At 42.3% G+C, this 15,815-nt stretch overlaps 1 protein-coding gene across 6 annotated transcripts in view; it reads left to right on the top strand.

Annotated features, from left to right (window-relative positions):
- The first annotated feature begins 1,811 nt into the window (after window positions 1–1,811).
- The window catches only part of NCOR2 (nuclear receptor corepressor 2), a 298,769-nt gene continuing 284,765 nt past the window's right edge, over window positions 1,812–15,815 (top strand). For 4 of the 6 annotated variants that reach the window (XM_063143816.1, XM_063143815.1, XM_063143819.1 and 1 more), the window contains exon 1: window positions 1,812–2,116. The gene's annotated coding sequence lies outside the window, so the exon portion shown is untranslated. The remainder of the gene's footprint in view (window positions 2,117–15,815) is intronic. The other 2 variants (XM_063143817.1, XM_063143820.1) reach the window with 1 other exon arrangement.

Below are 15,815 nucleotides of genomic sequence, written 5' to 3'. Positions count from 1 at the left end.
ACAGTATAAATGCACACAATACGAACTATTTTATATCATTTTATTCTTCAGACAGTGTTAACCATGCTGTATCATTTCTTCACTTTCTGCTAGTTATGGGGAAGGCAAAGGCAGAAGACATAGGCAGGGCCCCCAGTCCTGGTTTGGCATTTTCCAGCCTAGTACAGTCTTCCCCAACCTGGTGCCCACCACATGTTTTGGACTGCAATTCCCATAATTCCCAGCCAACATAGCCATTAGTCTAACTCTAACACATCTGGAGGGCACCAGCTTGCAGAATGCTAGGATAGTCACTCTTTCAGTCTAAACTACCTCACACGTTTGTTGTCCGGATAAAATGCGGGGCATGTAAAATGCCATCCTGAGATCTTTTGAGGAAGGGTGGAATTTATTATTATTATTATTATTATTATTATTATTATTATTATTATTATTATTATTCTCCTGCCTTCCAATAGCTCTCTTCGGTACTTAATTTAAACCTTTGTATTCTGCAAATGCGCTCCTTTGGGAAGAAACCTGGGCATCAAGGAGAGTGCACTTTGCATATATTCAGAGGAAATCTGTACTGTTATTCTGATTCCTCGACATTTGTTTGAGAGTCAAACAAGTTCTGGGGGCTGGGCCCTAGCTGAAAAGAAATCCTGTCCCCAACTCCTTGTATCTTGCATCCTGCCACTCCGAGTGAGAAGTTGCATCTTTATCTCTCTCTCTTGCTTTATAATTGCTCAGCAATCCCAACAGATTCTGTGAGAGAAACAGAATATATATATATATTAGGGTCGTGCTTAAGGGCTGTTTGGATCTCGTCCTTGGGTGAAAAGAACATTGATCTAACAACCATATGATTTCATAGAATCATAGAATAGCAGAGTTGGAAGGGGCCTACAAGGCCATCGAGTCCAACCCCCTGCTCAATGCAGGAATCCGCCCTGTATGTATGCATTTCTAGTTAGGCTGGACATCAAGAAAAACTTCGTAACTGTTAGAGCAGTAGGACAATGGAACCAGTTACCTAGGGAGGCTGTGGGCTCTCCCACCCTAGAGGCCTTCAAGAGGCAGAGGGACAAACATCTGTCAGGGATGCTTTAGGGTGGATTCCTGCATTGAGGGGGGTTTGGACTGGATGGCCTTATAGGCCCCTTCCACTATTCTATGTATCATATATATGATTTGTATGTATGCATGCATGGATATTGTGGTTTTTGTGCTTTTTATGGTTTTAAATTTTTGTATATTTGTTTTTATAATGTTCCCTGTTCTTAACCTTTGTGAACCGCCCAGAGAGCTTCAGCTATGGGGCGGTATATCAATGTAATAAATAAATAAATAATCTATCATGCAATATATTTATGATTTGTATCTATGCATATACAGATTCTCTCTCTCTCTCTCTCTCTCTCATGTGCAGAAGTGGCATCGGTCCCTTTAAGAGAGCAGCCGGCGATGGGAGGCGAGACTGTTGCAAGCAGAAGGGTAGCTGTTTGTTTCGTGTGCGCCAGGCTGCCCTTGCTGCTGCTCTGCTGCTGCTGCTGCTGGGGGAGCTTTTGAGGGAGCGCAGCTATCAATCTCTTCTGCTTTTCCTCTTCCTGCTCGGATTTCAGCCTCAGCAGCAAAGCGAAAAAGAAAATGAGGATCCTAAACTTGGTATTTCGTAAAGGCTCCAAAAAGAGGAGCAGCAGGAGTTGCTGCCGCTCCTCCTCCTCCGTCTCCTGCTTGTAAGATCAGACATCTTAGAAAAGACGAGAGATTTCTGGGCACCCGAAGCAAAAGAGCCTTCCGGACTTTCTTCTTCTTCTTTTTTGGATTTACAAAACACACCAGGCAGATGGGAAGGGGGAGCAACAGAGGCCCTTTTCTGCAGCTCCTCCCTGGATTGATCTAAGGGATTTATTTTTTTTAATCTATCGATCTAGGTCTGTTGGATTTGCCTTCTCTCTTTGCTGATACATATTTTGCAAGCCGCGAAGACCCTTTCCGTCTCCACTTTGCTGATCTTTTGGAAATCACAAGAGAGAAATCTAAACACACACACGCACACAAAGGGATTAACAGTTAGAAAGAAAAAGCAAACAGCAGCAGCGATGGAGGGAAAACCAACTGGTTTTGCAAAAAGGTAAGAAGGAGAAATGTTAAGGGACGTCTCCCTACTCCCCCTCTTTCCCTAAATCTCTTTCTCTTCTATACCCACGCCGAATCCCTCGCATTGCTAAAAGGGCGGAAAGGCATAAAAATCCAGATTTTGGACCAGTATCGTTTCTCTTCCTCGGTCTCCGCCTTGGTCGTTTTTTCATGGGGATGTTGGACGTCTTTAAAAACATATTTTTTGTTGTGTTTGGGGTGTATTTTGCTCTCTGCGCGTGCAGTAGATCTGACTATTTTTAAGACTTTTGAAAGAGAGAGGAAAAATGCGTCTCATTGCATGAGTTCCTGCGTGGAGGAGTGAGAGAGGAGGAGGAGGAGGAGGAGGAGGAGGGCAGAGCGAGCAAAGCAAATAAGGGAATTACAAAACCGCGCACACAACACAAAACATCCTCTTGTTCTTGGGTGTTTGGGCTTTCCTCTTTCGCCTGCCGATCTAGTCCAACATAGGCTGACCCTCGTGTAAGGAGGGTGGCATGGGAGGTGTAATCTGTTTCCCGTTGTCTAGACCTGGGAATTCCCTTCGAACTGGACAGTTTGATTTGCTGAGTAATTTCGATTTTGCTTTGTATGTGTGCGTTTGAACGTCGAACGAGAATTTACCACCACCGAACTCTCAAAGTCTTTTTTTTTTTAACACCCTGATCATGTGCTCTTGGAAGTAATTTCCGATTGCTTCTAGTGAAATTTGCTTTCAAGTGAGCCTGCAGTCCAACACATGGTCACTTAACCAAAATCTCTGGGACTCAACAACATGATCCTATGCATGTCTACTCGGAAGTAAATTCTTCTGCTGAGTTCACTGGGTCCCCAGGTCTAGGATTGCAGCCTTAATTCCTTGGTTAGGAACCGTTTGTGAATGTGCTTGCAACACAACCCTGTGCATGTTTACTCGGAAGTAACTTCCACTGTGTTCAGTGGGAGTTTACTTGCAGGTAAGTATGCCTCTTGCAGCTCCACCCTGTTTACTCAGATGTAAGCCCCCTTGTATTGATTGGGAGACTTACTCATCAATGCTTTTGAAACTTGTGTTAAGATTTACTGTGTAATCTGTACAGCACCATGTACATTGATGGTGCTATATAAATAAATAAATAATAATAATAATAATAATAATAATAATAATAATAATAATAATCTCTAGAGATTGTTTCAAAGAGTGGCAGACATCCTATACGCCCATACTTGAGAGTAAGAAAAGTTGAACTCAGTGAAGCTTACCTTCAGGTAAAAGTGCAGATTATTATATATGTTAAGAGAGAGAATGTGTCAGAGGCCAATTACTTATTTTCCCATCTTTTTAAAATGGTGTGCACTAATTTAGTTGCACTTGTGCTCTCTTTCCACCTCTAAATTCTAAATATAAACTATACTGAGAGAGGAAAGGGTCAAACTGTATTAGTTTTGTTCATGAATTGAGGGAAGGAAAGTGGTTTCCCATCTGTCTGTGTAAACACAGGCTTTTGATTTGAGGATTGGGAGCATTTTTGTGTGCTTTTGGCTATTCCACAGTGGAAAAGATGGGCAATTGTGTGACTGAATCACAGCTGTCTGTGATCAAAGGGGCTCTAAGACTTGCTTCTTCTTTTTTAAGGCAATATTTGCAGAGAAACTCTAAAGTAGGGAGGGAGGGGGGAAACTGAGGCACTTGGTTTCCTTGGCTAGTGGTTTCTTCAGTTTACACTCTCCAATTAGCTTGATGTGGATTTGGTGGCAAAGAGCCATTGGCCTGCTTATTTTTCCACCGGCCACATGGCAAGCTTGTGACGGTGCTGCTGGGAAGTTGTGTTCCTGGATTTGAGGAGATTCCCTGAGGTATGTGTGAGATGTTTGAACTGGCAGTGGGACACCGCTGGACTGGAGACTCTGGTCTTATCTCTCCTGCAACTGGAAAACTTCTGAGTAAACTCATTTTCCTGTATTAGTGTGTGTGTGTGTGTGTAGAAAACAGTGGATTTGTGGCAACAGGTTGAATAGCTTCGATACCCGTGTTGATAAGGTTTGTTGCTGGACGTGCTTCTACGTTGACTTCAGCCGTGGATGTGTAAATATTTGTTGGGTAAGCAGAGTTGGATTTCAGAGCATCTGTATTAGGAGGAAAATGTAGTGTGCTCTTTTGAGCAGTTTTAAATTGATTGTGTTCTTTTTAACTCTTCCCTTCTAACTCTGCTGCCATATTTGGTGCTGGGAGGATACTTCACAGTTGACACACAAATGGCTTTTCGTGTTTCTCACCTATGTAATCTATGCAACAAGTTTTTCCCTGCTGCCACCCGCTCCATATATAGATGGACAGACGGAGGAAGAGAAGTAGAATAATAGTAGTGATAATTAAATACGAGGTTATTAACTGAGTGTTCAAATCTCTTCCAGTTAAGAGTAGTTTGCTTGAACATTGGGTACCTTCTTTAACTTGGCTGTACTGATAACCAGCATCTTTCCACACCCAATTCAAGGTGCGGGAAACCTGTGCGCCTTCAGATGTTCTTGGATATAGTGGCTGAGACTGACAATATGTGGAGAGGCACAAATCCCCCCCTCCATACATGCCTAAAACTGTGTAAATCCAGTGTATTTATACTTTGAGCATTTTTGGAGAGATGAATCATAAATGGCAGCATGAGAAAAGCAGACAGGCTTGAGATCTGGGGCACCAGTCGTCCTGCTACTTGACCAACTATTTCGCTTTGGGAAACTATGGGTTTTCTCTTTGATTTCCAACCAGGCCGTAGGTCCATGCAGAACCACCAGGAGCATCCCATCTAATTACCTCAATGACGGAGTAGGTTGATAAGGGCTTAGAAGGTATCTTGATCCCAAGTGGTTTTTCTAAAAAAAAACAGTATTGTGAATATCAACAAACAAAACAGAAAATACATTGTGAAAACGGAAAAAGAAACCCATAGATAGAATTATCATCGTTTCCATCGTATAAACTGTTAAAGAAAAGAAAAGAAAGAGAATTATACAAAGGTGTCAAGAAAAGCAGACCAAATATCCATATATTTATCCTCTTGCAAGTTGCGTCTATACAGCACTCGTTCAAAAGTTGATAATGTTATTAGGTCCTCAATCCATTGATTCCAAGTGGTTTTGGCTATACAATCCCAAGTGGTTTAGGCTATACAATAATAGGAAAACCTTAAATCTGCCCAATAGCAAATAAACAGCCAGTGCAGTTCCCTCAGCAAAGGAGTTACATGCCAAAAAAAGACAACTCTTGACAACTTCCTTTGTTCATGCAAAGTGGCCCTCCATTGTCAATGGCTGCTAGTCAAGATTACCTCCAGTATTGGAGACAGTATGCATCAGTATGGCAGTTGCTGGGAAACTGGAACGGGAGGGTGCTATTGCAAAGTGCGTTCATGTCCCGCTTGTGGGCTTTCCCACTGGGGCACTTGGTTGGCCGCTGTGCGAATAGAATGCTGGACTAGATAGGCCTTTGGTCTGATCCAGCAGGGCGCTTATGCTCTTAGAGAGCTGGGTGGCCCTGTCGGAGTTTGGTACTGAGCATGGAGCTCACCCCAGAACAGTTTTCCTTAACTGTGGCCCTTCCAGATGTCTTGGACTTCAACTCCCATCATTCTTAGCCAGCATGGTGAATGCCCAGGAATGCTGGAAGTTATACCCCAGAACATCTGGAGGACACCAAGTTTGGACAGGCTTCCCTTAAGGGGAAGATGGGTCAGAGGTGACATGCAAGACGTCTTCCATACAAACTTTTCCACCATTGTTACTCTTCTCATTGAGGACGTCCGATAACCTTCTGAAGAAGCCCAGGTTTCTTTGGAGTACAGCTTGAAAGCCAGAACTGACTTACGGTACAGGTCTGGCCTAAACAGGGGTGGAGAACTTTCGAAGATCCTGGAGCCACTTTTGCTCCCCAAAGCTACTTGCGGGCAGGCTGCACCTTCTTCCAGTGATAATAATAAAAATATTTTTTAAAAAAATAGCATCTGGAGTGGCTACGGAGCGCCAAAAGGGTCAAAATGACCATTCTGGGTACCATTATTGTTATTTTTACAAATTTGGGGGTTGGCGGTGACTGTAGCATGGGTGGAAGGGGCCATATGCTGCCCAACCCTGGTCTAAAACATAATTGTTGTTACTGTGGAATAACACACAGTTGAGGGCACAGGTTGTTTTAGGACTGTGCAAAGGACTGATTTTTTTATGCTTAGCTTGAGTAGCCAGACTTCCCTGAGGTGTCTGTTACCTGCTGCAAAGTGACGGTTGGGTTTTGTGCTTCCGGGAGTTATGTCTTTTGGAGCCCGTTGTGGAATGCTTTGGAGGCTTGTTTAATGCTGGTGACTTATGTTCTGTTGTTTTGCTAACGTAAAATAAACACACGTCATGTTTTGCAATTCCTAATCTGCTTTTATGGGTTTGAACTCTACGCTGACTTCTGTTCTTGTTCTGGCACAGCACTTGCTAACAGGTTGCCAAAAAGTTGGGAATTGCTATGTGTGTATATTTACTAATTGTATGGCTCGTAAGGATGGTTGGCTGATGTGTCTCCCCCAGTTCACGGTTCCGCCTGTAAACCAGCAAGTTGGTGTCTGGACTCCCAAAATTTATTGCTTACTTTGGGTGTAACAAATGAATCTCCCATTTCATAACAACCATGACCTTTCCCGGTTTGAGTAATGGACATAGCTCCACCGAAGTGGATTGTTATAAAGGTGTTTGTGTGTATGCGCTGAAAGAGCATTTTGCTTGGAATTGTGTAGATAGGTGTAGCTGCAATGGAGCAGATTTATACACAGGTCAAGTAAGTGGGAAGCAAATTAAGCACTGAGACAGATGGTAGACTGGTTCAGATGTTGTGCTAAATCAGCTTTCTCTGACCTGGTGCCCTCCAGATGCATTGCACTACAACTCCCAGCTGTGCTGGCTAGAGGATTCTGGGAGTTCTAGTTTAACACATCTGGTGTGAAGAGGAAGTGTTCTTGTTCTCTTCCTCTAGTATGTCTGCGCAGAGGAGTTCAGAAATTTTCACTTCCATTTTTGATTAACCGCAACTTGTTGTGGCATGTGAACCCGACTAAAAGTGATTATTCTTTTTTTAAATATCAATTAATACTTTTATTTATTTTCTACAAAAACAACACACACTGGGAAAGGTAAAAAACAATAAAAACTATACAAACTACATCACAACGCATACAACTACTAAAATAACCACAAATACATAAGGCTATATTCCATTTAGAGCAAACAGTGGTTCATTCTAACTATCATTGGTTTGAAACAAGCCAAGGTTAAACCATGGTCTATGATATTGGCTTCTTTCAGCAAGTTGTAGTGAAAATGAGCCGCAGTTTATGGTTCGGACATAATGCTAAACTGTGGTTAAATGAAAGTTTCTGAACTCCTTGCAGCTGTGCCAGAGGAAGAGAGGGGAAGGGGCAACTCATAACCCTGAGCCTTGCCTAGGATTATTCTTGTCACACTAAACTATGGTTTAATATAATGTCTGGACATGGCCATTACTTGACTCAAATCAGCACCCCCAAGATCCATCATCCCCCCCCCAACCCCAACCCCCACATAGGAGTCTTTCGGCAACCTTTTCGTAGCTAGCTCCAAAATCCATACTCTTCTCTTTGTGTGGCAACATTTCAAAATTGTACACACTGTTCTTTCAGCCCTCACCCTTCAGGTAGGTGTGGCTTCAGGTTCCTTTTATAACTGATTTTCATTTAATTACTAGTATGGTGAGGCATTAGCGGCTTTTAAAGAAACGCCTACTGTTTGCCGTCAACTTAGCAGGGTACATGGGGACCTAGAGAGAGTTCTGTCTCTTTCTTTTGGAATGGTCTTCTAACAATATAGACCTGAGATAACTGTAAGTAAATGGAGGGCCCGAGGAACAGTGGGGAGGTTTCTGATGCAGAGGAGCCTGGAAGACAGGAAGTATGTTGGAGTAAATGCCAAGGCCAGGTGGGCGCTTGCAAGGCAGTCAACCAAATGATAGTTCTTTGACTTCAAGGGAAGAGTTGGGTCTCTTACGAGCTCTGAGCAAACATTAACTAAACATGAAGGCAGAACAGCTCTGCGGACTCACCCAGGAGTTGAGAAAGCTTCCAATTTACTTTATGGCCCGTGAAAATAACAGCTATTAAAATAAATAAAACTTGGAGTGAAGATTTGAGTTGCTGCATGCTTTGCTAATGTTGTGAATATGTTCCAATTTTTAATTTTTCTATATCTATGTGCCATATTGGGTGGTGATGTATGTCTTTCTCTCTCTCCCACCCCTCAATCCAAGAGATCGGCTTGTGACTAAAGCTCCTGGCATTTATCAACTTCTGTTTGGGTTTGAATTTTTAGAGGTCTCTTCAGTCTGCTAAATGTTCATCTTATCTTAGGTCTCCTGTTGGTTTTACTCAGAAGGGCGGGCCTTCAGGCCCTTTATTTTGTTTCCGATTGCCACGGAAATGGCTCTTTCAAGTAGCACAACACTCCTTGAAATGGGACATGTAGCACATCCCTCCTGCTCCAAGACCTTCAGGACAAAACACCTTTTGGGCAGATGTAAGCGGCCAACTTCTGTATTCTCAGAGGGGTGTTGGAGGTTCTCTTCTCCACATGGTATCTGGGCTAGAGTCAGGAAGTGCCTGACCCCTTCATAGATAATGATAATGGTATTATTACGTTTTTGAACACTTCAAATTTTTATGTGTTAACTGTGTTTCATTGACCTGGTTTGCATGTCATGGTGGAACCCAAGAATTTCTAGGGACGAGTGGAGTGTATGAGTCGTATGTGAGCCATTTCTGCTTTTAATCAACACCCCAGGAATACCTAATTCCTGGGAAGTTTCATGATGTGTGAACCCAGAAAGTCTGGGTTGTTTATGTATAAAACAACCCATAGTTCATAATGCTGAATCTCTGAGTTTATACATCATGAGACAACCCAGGAATTCAGCATTAAAACCAAAAATGGCTCCCATGCTCTGTTTGTCTCCACAATTCCTGGGTTAAACAACCTAGGAATGGGCTGCCATTATGTGTTTTAAAATTCTGTAAGCCACCTGGGAATTTTATTAAAGAGTGGGATATGAATTGCTAAAAAATAAATTTAAAATATAGTTGTGCACTCTCCTGATTAAATTTTCCCCTCCTACGCTTCTTGGTGCAAACTACAGCTAGCATTACATCTGCACCAAGTTTTACACTGTCAGCTGGGGTTTGCTTGAAACCAGGATTTGAAACGGGTTCCAAAGCAGTCATGGTTAGTGTTGAAAAAGGGTAGCAGGGATTTGAGCAGGAGAAAGAGAGAAGAAAAGGCATGAAACTTAAAAGGATGTTCCCAATCTCTTGGTCATGCTCCTGATTCTCCTTTTAAAGATAGTGACCAACCCAGTGTCCACAGTTTCATTACCTCATTGTGGACGACAAGTAATATTTTTGGGTGTGGGGATTTATTTATCGTCGTTTCTCTGGAACGCCTCTGTGTAGCCTTTAGTGTGGTTAAGCAATTACCCACAGCAGTTAAGCAACTGCCTTGAGCAGCAAATACCTTTTTTTAAAAAATTCAACTTCCTTAGAGCTGCAGGAAGAGGAGTGACGTAACTGGGATCTGGTGGTCTGGTTGGCGTTTTGCTCTAGTGGCAGCGTGTAATGTGTGTAAATTATTCATGGTATACCGATAATGTTGGTGTGTGTGTGTTTGGGATGAGAGCAACGCATAAACAAATCCAGACTGACACAAAGTGCTGATCGTGTCTGCCTTGAACGGCCAGTGATTTTTTAATTACTTGTTCCTCCTCCTTGGCAGTCTGATCTTGTTGCCAACATGCAAAGGCCTCTAAGAGTCAACTTTCCATTTTTTTTAAAAAAAAAAATTGTCTAAAATATATACTGAGGTATCTTTTTCAATGGAAGTGTTATGTTGAGGCATTTAATTGAGGCAATAGCTCATTTTCTGTACTATAATGCAAGCCAGCCACTTAAATGTTTGAAGCATAATTTTAACCCTGAGCTGAGATTGTGAGAGATGCTAGTTGGAGCTGTAGCATAGCCGTAGCGGCTACATGAACATCAGTCGTCAACTTACTTGAAGGCCTTAGGTAAACCTATCTGTCTCGGCCTCAATCCCACCTTCTTTAAAATGGGGATAATAATCCTGACCTACCTTAGAAGGTGGTTGTAAGGATTGCAGCAAGGTAATGTCCATGAAGAGCTTTAAGCACTCAGAAGCAGCATATACTAGAGTTAGTCCAAAATGTATACTGTGTCTCCTGTGAGAGCAGTGAGGCAAGCGAATGACACCAATCTTTATGCACCAGCAATGGCTTGTGCATCTTCCAAGCCTGATTTAAAAGTGCTGGTTACTTCTCAATCTATCTTTATGAAAGCCTGTTTTCAACATTCTATCACAGTTGAATGTGACCAAGAGACAAAGCCCCGGGGTGGGACAGTACTAATGAAGGAGCAGGTCTCATGAATACAGGAGTGTTGTATTGCAACAATACCACAAGGAGTTAGTTTGATTCCAAGTGGGATTGAGAGGGGTTGGGAATTAACAAGTTTAGCCCCAACACCAAAGATGATCTGATCTCAAGTGTGCCTTTTAGTTTTCTCCCTTATAGTTGCCTTTCATTCCTTTTGGAGAAATGCAAAGCTCGGCATTTGGGAACACTGTTGAAGTGAGAGCAGAACCCTACTGTTATCCTGTCAATGGATGTCCGGAATCATACAAGGGGTTGTGCTCGCCCCTTTTCGTGGGGTTCTTCAAATATACAAGTCCTCCATTTAAACATACCGCACTCTTCAGCATGAACAGAATTTTTCCCTGATGTATGTGTGAATCAGTGTATCTAGAACTTGCAGGGTTTCTCCAAATTTCACCTTGAATGTCGTTCGGATTCGTGGCCGTATGACATAGTGATGTTTGTTTATTCCCTTTTCTCATGAAACGTCGGCAACACTTCCCAAAATGTATGCAATTTTAAAAAATATGCTCATTTTTCTCCCGTTGGTCAAAGCATGTTTGTGCACATTTTTCAAAAGCATGCGTATTTCCATAACCATTTTTCAAATGTATGTATTTTTGAATGCATTTTTGTTCTGCAAATTGTTTCACAAATGCACAGACTTTGACTGCACTTTGCATTTGGGTTCAAGATGTGCAAATTCTAATAATAACCAAACTGAAATGAATTTCTCATACATCCCTATGTGCTTGCACGCGCACGCACGCACACACACCATGCTCTCATTTCGTGCTCCCTTTGGCCTACCGTCTAGTTTGCTGACCTGCTTTATATCTGTTTAACTCCAATAATGCTACTGGATCTGACATTCTCAGCTTATATTCATTGGCCCAACAGAATTTTGGGTGCCATTGTGCATAGGAGTCCATCTCCCCTGGTTTACTAATATTTACATGAGAGCCCTGGCTCTATGACCCGTCGGTTTGGGATTTGTGTAAATGGCAATTTAAGGGGGACCCCTCACCCACTAAGAAAGTTGTCAGATTTGGGGGTCAAGGGAAATCCGGCGAGCCCCCAAGGAGCCAGATTTCCCCACAATGGCCATCCGTACAATCAGTTGATTAATTAAGTCTTTACTGGGGGCTGTGTTCACCCAAAATTCAGAATGTCTGTGCATCTTAGTTCACATGAATGTTTTTTTCCGACTCCCAGAACTGAATTTTCCTTAGCTCTGGAACCCAGATCTCCACTGTGGTTAGGCAGAGTTTGCTTTTGATATATAAGTGGATTTTCTTTTCTTTTTCTTTTTTATACAAAACGCCATAAAAACTTCACTGGAGACTTCTGTGTCAGGCGAGGCTTTAATGCGTCAGAGAACTCCATTTTAATTGCCTGTTTTCTTCAGGCTCTGATCTCCCGGAATGTTTGCCTCCAAGCTACTCCTCCTTGAACTTTTAAAAAGAAAATAGATGGTTAGTTCAAATGGCTTAGTGGTGTTAGCCTTGGGAGACCAAGTAGATCATAACTCTTGAGAAACGTTTGCCTTCCACCCCCCACCCCACCACTTCTCCTAACACATGGCTTGCATGAAGAATGTTTGTGTTTTGGCTTTCCTGTAGTGAGAAAACTCTTGTTAAAAGGCAGGGCTGGAATGGCCCTCATAACTACTACTGTTGCTGCCCAACTTGTAGCTGGGTACCTCAGTGACAGAGCACAGGCTTTGCATGCCAGAGGTGCGAGGTTCAATCCCTGGCATCTCTGGCTAAAAGTGAACCTGGGTACCAGTCATAGGAAACAATACCGGGCTGAGTGGACCCGTGGCCTAAGACAGCTTCATAGGCATTCCAATTCAGGCTGCAATCCTATACACACTTACTTGTGGGTAGCGATGTAGGAGAATTTCGTTTTTGTTCACAAAACACGCGAGCATGCCCTTTTCGAAGCTCCAAGCGCAAGCATATGTCTGCTGAAAATATTCGCAAATTGTCGAACACATGTCCGCGTTCGTCTCGTTCCCAATTTGCGCAAATTTCCTAATTTGTGCAAATTTCCTCAGTGGACTGAATCGGCCGTGCTTTAGTCTGTGGAGAGAGCATTCAGTGCAGCCTAAGATGCATGCTCAAATGTGGGTGCCTCAAAGAGGCTTCTCAAGTGCCCCATGTGCACTGGTTATATGTATCTCAAAATGCTTCACAGATTCCTTTTGTAGCATACAGGGCTTCCATGGTACACTTGGAATGATCCATTAGTAGAAAGGGGTTCTCTGAAGCTGGAATGCTTGAAAAACACTGCAGTAGAGTTGCAAAATGCTGTTGCATGGCAAATTGCTTGTTGCACTGGTGACTTGTTTCCCTGGAAGAAAATTCTCCATTGATCCCTCCATGAAATTTCCCTCTTTTACCATAAGAATTCTCTGAGCAAACCCAACAAACTTTCTATTTCCTGTAGAAGCTGTATCAACATAGATTTACCTCCGCTGCACTTCAGGCTGCTATTTTCTCCTCTGTGTGCTGAACTTTGCTGACTTTGTGTTTTTGATTTCAGCAATGCATTAACCTGCTGCCTCCACAGGCGAAATTGGGCAGGATTGCCAAGTTCACATTTCCCCTGCGATCCCTTGGGTGTTTTCTCTTTCTCTCTCTTTAATAATAAAAAAGGAAGGGAAAGGAAAGACAATACTCAACAAAACAAGTATGTTGGTCGGCGGTGACTTAAAGGAATGCAAGTATGGGAACTGGAGCAAAAAAGGAGCTCTTGGCAGTGATGTTTCTAACTTATGTGCAAAACATCAGAAAAAGCTGGCTTTATAAACCTAAACCAATGAGCTTTTAAAAACTTGATGCAATTGATTATCATGCCGGAGTCACATTACATCCAAATGATGACCTGATTTGCATGTCACAACTACCCAGGGTTTAATTGTAGGTAGTCTCTCCCTTGACAACCCAGAATTCCCAGTTTGCACAGAATGCTAAACAATTTACAGGATTGTTGTCATAACATGATCTTGTGCAATATAATTGCTTTATCTGCTGCTTTGCTTTGTTAATGTTTGTTTGTTTGTTTTTTAAAAAGTTGCATTGCTGTGTTTGGGATTTTAAATAGTTGGTAGCCACCACAAGAATCAATTTGGATAGGGCCTTCTCAGTGGAGGCTCCCAAATCGTGGAACTCCTTTCCTATTCACTTGTGCCTTGCCCCTTCTGTATAGGCATGACTTGAGGATCTTCCCTTTCAGTGCTACCTTTAGTTGAGATTGTGAATACTTTATGTTAGAGGAACCTCTCTGTGTATTCTGTAGGCTTGTTAATGTGGCAATTATATATTTTTATTTCTTGCCTTTGCTCTTGTTTGTACATTGCTTTGTGGGGGCATAGCCCTAAACATGACTAAAAATTAAAACAAAATGTTTATATATTTTTGCATAGGTTATTTATTTAAAATTAGTCTGTAGGACATTTAGGTTGTTCTATAAATAAAAGGAAAACGGTCATGTGAAGAGAAATAATTGCATAAGGTCAACAATTGCATGCACTTAATCTTAAATGAGCAGAATGAAGGATCAGCGTTCGCAAGCATCTTAGTCTAATTTTAAACTAGTCTTCAAAAACCTTGCAGCCTTCTGGATAATGGTGACATTACGCCCCTCCAGATGTATTAGAAGTAGCACCACATCTGAATGACTGGGGATTGGATGCTAAAATTAGCGGAATAAATTTTGCCCCGGCCTCTTACTAAAAATTACAGTAAAACATTGCATGTATCAATGTTTTCACAAGGGCAGAGTCTGAAAGCAATGGGTGTTCTTCCAAATTGGCATTCTAACAATCAGAATAATATATTTTTTAAAGATTTGGTAAGATACAAATATTAGAGGATTGTGTAAGGAAAGTCTGTAGCTTTCCACGGATCAAAGAATGGCATCCATACATCTGTAAAAGATTTCGTATGATGTTTTCCATCCTGGATCTGAATCTGACATGGGACTTTGCTTGTAGGAGTTATGTCTGTACCTCTATTAATCGGTCTATTGCAATAGTACTTATTTACTTTCCCAGTTTTCAGTTGATATTGCTATAGCTGCTGCTGTTATAACAGATGTATGCAATTTATGATAGATGAGCCAGGGCTGCTGTTGATATACTTGAGCTTGAGTGGGTAGAGGTGGCTTGTTGGTTAAATACACAAATCTGCTGGCAGTCTTGAAGACTCTTAACAAAAAAAATTATGAGTGAAATCACACGCACACCTTCAAGGCTGCATGGAGTTTATTTTCACTTCCTTTGAGCAGCAGTTTTGTGGGTTGGGATGGTATCCTGCTCACTGCAGCTTGTGCAGACGTGCCTGTGACTAGATCTGTCCAGGCTGGTTCAGAAACATTGGTGGGACGTGAAGTTCTCCAAACAAGTCCTGAGATATTGGTCTTGGCTTTGTAGTGTATTTCATTCTAAGCTAATGTCTTCTGCTCTGGCTCATTCTCTGACCCGTAAACGAGAGAGTGTTGTGTAACTAAAGATTTCCATTGGCTACTAAAATAGACTGTCCATTGTCCTTTGGAAGGCTGTGAACTGAGGCTTATTAAGAGTGCATTGGCTTATCCCTTGAACAAAATGGCAATGTGGAATTTGGGAATGAAAACGCTGCTAATTTGTTCACAAGTGAGAAAAGCATTTGTCAGAAACTCTGGCCACAGGTTGGGGTCTTGGTGGTTGAGCTACTGCGAATTGTACGTGGGCCTTGGAGGCTTCTTAAGGCATGGAAAGTTTAGAAGTAAGTGTGTAACTTTGGCTCCAGGTGACTAGCAGCCTGTGGATTGGTCAGGCCTGAAATATATGCCTGAAATATATGCAAGGAGCCCGGCCTTCCACCTTTGCCATGGTCAATAGGACAGTCAGTGTTTTCTGCCTTTTGCACATCGTGCTCTGGCTTTTCCACAGGTAGCCCTGGGCTGGAGAACCCACCCATCTAGATTCAACTGTGGCTGCTCATGGTCTCGACGGCTTTTTTGTCCCTAACTTCATGTGCAGGAGATTTGCATCTGTTTTAGGGGGAAAGTGCCACCTGTTTTGCACTCAACAGGTGGAATTATTGTTCTTAAAGGAGATTAGAGAACATCACAATTGGGGGACGGGTGGGACCAAGGGACATAGGGGATGAGCAGTTCATTGATGGAGATTATTTCTTCAACAGCATGCCCCATTTTACAGCATGCCCTGGTGGGGGTGGATAAG

The sequence above is a fragment of the Elgaria multicarinata genome, chromosome 18 (genome assembly GCF_023053635.1).
Source record: "Elgaria multicarinata webbii isolate HBS135686 ecotype San Diego chromosome 18, rElgMul1.1.pri, whole genome shotgun sequence".
NCBI lineage: Eukaryota > Metazoa > Chordata > Lepidosauria > Squamata > Anguidae > Elgaria > Elgaria multicarinata.
The sequence above is the reverse complement of the archived record's forward strand: the minus strand, read 5'-3'. Positions and strand labels throughout refer to the sequence as shown.